This window comes from Ambystoma mexicanum, chromosome 13 (assembly GCF_040938575.1).
Source record: "Ambystoma mexicanum isolate Mex_15411 chromosome 13, UKY_AmexF1_1, whole genome shotgun sequence".
Taxonomy (NCBI): domain Eukaryota; kingdom Metazoa; phylum Chordata; class Amphibia; order Caudata; family Ambystomatidae; genus Ambystoma; species Ambystoma mexicanum.
Window position 1 is genome coordinate 342,814,873 of NC_090938.1, and position 6,202 is coordinate 342,821,074.

The window sequence follows — 6,202 nt, forward strand, 5'->3', positions numbered from 1 at the left end:
TTACCATTGGACTTCATGACATAGAGAAGAGCATATTGTGATATAAAAATACACAAACAGCAATAATGAAGAAAACACCTTGATGTGTTATGCTATTTATAGAGTTTTGTTACTAATGGGATAACAATGGTAAGGGTTGCCTCAGGAATGGCGCACTGCGACCAAGTGTGGAATCTACAGACCTTAGTCTCCAGGGGGGTGGAAAATGAGACAGATCAGAGGAGGGATAAAGATGGATCTGTTTTATTTTAAAAAATATTACAGAGAGTGAATAATGTGTGATGTCAAAACAGACCCACAATAAATGTTATGAAAATGTAATCTGTTGCAATACTATACCCTCTGAACCATTGGTAAAGAGCACTGCTAATTTCCAATGTTGAGTAATTAGATGTTGCTCAGTACATTGTACTTTCTTCTTGCAAAATGTGCAGATGTCGCTTTTGCTGCAGATGAAGATGAAATCATGTTGGTCTGAAAATCCAAACTTCATGTTTCTTTTTTTATCTGTTGATCTGTGAATGACATGCAATATTTAAAATATAATTAAATAACAAAAAGAAAACACCATGAATACAAATCTAAATAAAATTAAACCTATAATTCATGTGCATTGCCAATGCAGCATTTCCTTTTAACTTTGCAAAAGCACCTCTATAAGGCCTAAAAGGAACACACTAGAACCCTTGCCTTATTAACTACAATCCGCCTTCTGAAGACTGATGGAGGCATTGATGATGTTTTAGGCCTTTGGCATGCAAAGAAAGACAAAAGTAGTAAATATAGCATGAGATATTTAGTGGCATCTATCCTTCTATGAGAGCCGTTCTTTAATAATTTGTTTTGGACAAATAATTAAGCGTGGTGTCAAATTCAAAGCTTAGCCTTGAAAAACGATGTGACTCTTCCTCTATAATCTTAACAACACATTTGGAATGAGTTATTTAAAGCTATCCATTCTTTCAGATGCACTACAGAAATAATCTAGTCACATATGTTCTGTATAACAAATAGATGATTTAGGAAAAACGGAGCAAGGCATGTGTAACATCCACAACACCTGCTTGGAGGGGATTAGCATTTTCTAAGAAAGAGGGAGAGTACCTTTTTCCTTTTGGTGGTGTTCCTTTGTCACGTGCTAGCAACACTACTTTGTATCTGCACAGATCCCGGAAAAAGGTTTGAATCTTAAATACCAAATGGATTGTGCCATAAAACCTGTTTTTGTAATTAAATAATTGTAGTACTATGTGCCCAAAAAAGGGTACCGTATTGGTACTTGCCTACGTTCCTAGCCATTTAGCATTGTGGACAAATGCTAGTTAAAATTATGAGTAAATATTACTAAGAATACTTCAGCCAGTGCACAATATATGTGTAGCCCTAGAAAACACTTTGTTAAAATGTGATCATGTTTCAAATCATACAGAATGCAACGTGGGACATCTAGTACAGCGGTGTATTATATTTACGAACTAAAAGACTGTTTTCTTTTCATTGCTTTTCAAGCACATTATGGGATTTAATGTGTAAATAGAGCAAATGAGTGATTGCTAAAAGTTTTTGAATTAATCGTAACCTCTGGCATTGCTCGAGGAAACACTCTAGGCAATCATTCTTCGGTTTGCCAAGCCTTTACAGAAGGGGAGAAAAACATGTACAAATAAAATATTTTTCCACAAAAAAGGGGAAGTCTATCCAGGACACATTTTTAAAATCCATTGACAACAAGCAACCACAGACATATTTCAGACTCATTCTGCGTCATCATCAAGGTATTACATGGGTCTCTAGGCACAACATGTTCTGGACCCACATCTGGGCTGAAACATGTGTGGGATTGATTACATTTCTGTGCAGAGGGGTGGTCTGCAATTCAGGCTGCACCGCTTACATTAATGGTAGGACCAAAGCAAATGTAAATATAGCTGGTTCCTTTTTGCAACAGTGAACACATGCTTAATATATGGTGTGGAAAGTTGCACAGAGCAATGTCAGTGGTTAACATCATTTCATAATGCCCCACCCCTCACATGTTTTGGTTAAAGTATGTATGAATATATCAACATTTGGGGAAACAATTGCAATCAATCATTGCTTCACTGCACACTTAATTTTAGGGAACACGTATAAAGAAATATTCATTAAATAATAACATAAAGGTAACAGAGTAATTAGGCACTGGGTGGGAATTAATATATTTAGGAAGACTTCAAAAAACACTCACTCAATGGATTACTGTAGGTACTTGGAAATAATTACTTGGTGTAGTCACCTGAAAAGTGCTAATAAGATCATTATACTGATTGATGATGTCTGTTCCTCTGTGCGATAGAAATCCTAACTGACCAAAAGTGCAAAAATATTTAAGAACTGTTAGGTAGTAGAAGTAGAAGCGGGACAAAAAGGTGGCATGTTTGTTGGCCTAAACTCATATTTACCAAAAGAATTACAAAAAACCCTATCTGTCCCTAAAACTAAGAGGGGTTTGTTTCCCTGTATCAAATAACAATAAGGATGATGTTAGAATGTCAATCAAAAGCAAATAGTTAAATGTCCTGTGCCCAAAACCTATTTCCGACCTTTACACTCCAAAGAAAACTGTAACATAAGTGATACACTGTTTTCAGAAGGATGGATCCACCCTCCACAAATTTCATACCCTGCTCCTTTATTTGCTCTGCACCCACCCACCCCTACTGGGGCACAACCAGGGTATTCCCTTCCCAGCCCTCCACACCCACCCCCACAAGCCCTATTTGGCCCACATCTCCGGGGCAAACACCACTTGTCCCCTGCTTACTTTCATGCATACTCATTAACACAAAATCTGCTGGCAAAAAGAAACACATCATATACAACTTAATTCCCTCGGAAAGTCCAGACTTCACTTTCATCACAGAAACCTGGTTCTCTGATGTCTTCTCATCCATCGCACACGAGGCATTCCCCCAGGCTACACACAGCAGCCATAACAGAACTAGCAGAGCAGGCTGGATTGCATCCTCCACAAACCAAACCTCTTCATTTCACACTCCACAAAACAAGCCTGGAACACAGACTGCAAACCCTTCCTTGTGACATTTCCCATCAACCCATATCTTACACACAGTTTTTACTCATCTACAGACATCCAGCAAACACCTCCTACTCAAGGCAGGAAAAACAGATATCATAATTTGCGGGAAGATAGCTCTCTTCCCCCAAACCACCCCTTGGTCATCCCCCAAAACACTGCAGCTACGCTCCTACTGGACCTTGGCCAAAGAGAGCACATGACGCCCACCGACCGTGCCCTCCCTGGCTTTCTATAGGGTGACAAGCCACTTTAAAACAATGAGCATCACCTACCATGCCCTCCACAAGACAGGCCCAGAATACCTCCAAAAGAACCTCATCAATTACCAACCCAAAAAAAACTTGCAATCAGGCAACAAGTCCATGATTCACATTGGGTTAGTGTTAGGAGAGGATCCAACCTATGTGGATCTCTCCATGTAAACATGCCGTATATAGTTCTTTCACATTGATTTCTATTGTAAGCCTCATCTTAGGGGCCTGTTTGTTCTTAGAATACTTGGTGCCTAACTACGGTCTCCATGTATACTTGTTGTGATTCGGAATGTGGAATGGTGGGGGGTTGGAGGTTGAAGCTCTGCAGGGAGTTTGTGTCTGGCTTCCTGCTGGGGTTTGTCTTACCCTGTCTCTTGAACTAAACATCCTCGAAGTTTCTTCTTGGTGTGGCGTACTTTATTGGTGGGGCCCTCCACAACAGTTATTCAACCACCTCTGAGGTAAGCCAGGGCAGCAATGAACCTGCAAATAAATTGTAACAGGCGACAGAGAAAATAAAGTCCAGCAGAAAACAGGACAGAATGCACACAACATTTGCGAAACCAGGAAAACAGCCGAAACACAAGAGTAGGTATCAAATTCCATGCTCATGGAAAATAACCGATGGCAACGCCACCAACTCACACACATCTGCCAACACACAACACTCTTAAGATACAACACACAGCATATCTGCCATAAAAATACAGCTTTCACTTACGACAAACATTCAGTCTAGATGGACACATAATGAATCTGCCGCGCCTGCATACTATACCGATGATCGTACTGCACCCATCCACATGCCACCTTGATATTGGTAGGTAGTAGGGACTTGACTACCCCTATCCTACTTTGTATTGACCATAATACACAAAACCATTCTAAAATCATCAGAACAAATGTCTCATACCTTGGACTCTGCTCCATCAGGGGCGTTCACCATTTGCGAAAAGGCAGGGCTATACAAATGACAAATTACATCACATTATATGACCTTTCGAGAGGCTCTGAAAACTTTCATGGGGCAAGCTTGAATGTGTTATATCTAAGGGCTGTTTAAACTAAATCTGAATATTTAGCAACATTTGTAAATGATGTTTTCATGATCATGCATATACTCAGAAATAAAAGTTATAAATATTATCAGTAGGATATGGTTGTTTTGTATTTATCATAGTTCGTACAGTCAAGTGTGAAATGCATGAATTAATGTACAACAACACACACTTTAATATTGCTACCATACTGTTTTTGAAAAATGTACACAATACAATTGACATTTAAAGCATTAAACAATAACAGATTTAGGATTGAACTGTTTTTTAAGTTTAGTACTATTCAAGAAAAGCACAAGATGCAAATACTTACATTAAATTGTTTCGATCCTGCAAACTTTCAGAATAGCACGTGCAGTTTGTTTAAAGATGTAACTCAAAATAGAAAAGGGACCATCACTGAACCATGTGACCGTTCACGTTAGAGGAAGAATTTGAAGAACTCATAATTACATGTGCAGTTTACGAATCCAACTCAAACTAGAAAAGAGACCATCACTAAAACACATGAAAGTTCACACTAGCGTCTGAACAACTGATTTCCATGGGATGTGTTGGTCTGGTGGTTAAGGAGCTAACCCCGACATCGGGAAGGCTTGTTATCGAATCCCCTTAAAGGATAGTTCCGGGACTTTTTTTTATTGTTCCTATGGTTCGGCCATGTGTTTTTAAGCATAAATCGGTAGATCGTAGAAAACTTTCCTATGGACCTTACCCGACTTTTCGTCCATTAACGCACTCGAAATCAGCCGCCATTTTCTGATAATCCTATCATTTCCCCCCATCGCCCTGGCTCACCTGCTTTTGCGGCACTAAATCAAATCCCCCGCCCCTGAAACAGACTTGATCAAAACATTCATATTCCCCGCCTCTATCCGTGACGTGACTGAGCTGCGTAGGCAAACGCGCCCAGGCGTCTTCTAAGCGACTCCACACAGAACCAGGAAATCAACACAGATGAGCTCACACAACACAGCGCGCCACAATTGGGAATATGAAACTGTACTTTTAAATTAAACCGCAAGATTGTAAATTTGGTAAAGTACATTTATTTGACATCAAATGTTTTGAGAATATTCAGCGATTTGCATTTTTATTTGCTCACGTTCCAAAAAGTTTGTTTTGAGGCACGCGATGTTCCTTTGCTGTACACAGGGTCTTAGATCATCTCACAATACAGCGCCACAATTCGGAATATGAAACTGTGGTTTAAAAGCAAACGGCAAGATTGTACATTTGGCAAAGTACATTTATTTGACATCAAATGTTTTGAGAATATTCAGCGATTTGCATTTTTATTTGCTCTCGATCCAAAATAGTTTGTCTTGAGGCAAGCGATGTTCGTGTGCAGTACACAGGGTGTTGGTTTACGATAAAATAAGCTCTTCGGTCGCACTGATAATCGCATGGCTGTTCCAACAACGAGGCACTAGGCCACCACAACGGTCTGTATGTTGCATCTAGCCGTTAGTACCGCGTAAGGGCATACTTGTACTTGGCGATCGTCCCATAAAATGGTCAGGGTGGTAACGTTGTTCACGCGGAGAAGCAACTGGCGGTTGAAAAACCCATCCGCCGGTGTCTGGTACTCGTGACACATGCAATAATGGATGATGTACCTGTTTGAAAAACATAAAAAATGAAATTAGTCTCACCATCAGATCTTTATTAAAATTATTCATTTTATATATTAGGTCGGGAAATTATTTCATAGCTAGGACAGTGCAACTGGGTATTATACGTCAAGGGGGGGCTGTAGGATACTGAGACAGTCCCCCAGTGCAGGGGTTGACAGGGAGGCAGTGCAGGTG

The 6,202-nt window shown here is 39.9% G+C and overlaps 1 long non-coding RNA gene across 1 annotated transcript; it reads right to left on the reverse strand.

Annotated features, from left to right (window-relative positions):
• Window positions 1–347: 347 nt before the first annotated feature.
• On the reverse strand, window positions 348–4,531 carry LOC138520138 (uncharacterized). Its single transcript, XR_011282805.1, has 3 exons — window positions 4,247–4,531; window positions 3,700–3,816; window positions 348–515 (listed from the first exon to the last, which is right to left on the reverse strand). It is a non-coding gene; the product is annotated as an uncharacterized lncRNA (long non-coding RNA).
• Between the last annotated feature and the right edge of the window lie 1,671 nt (window positions 4,532–6,202).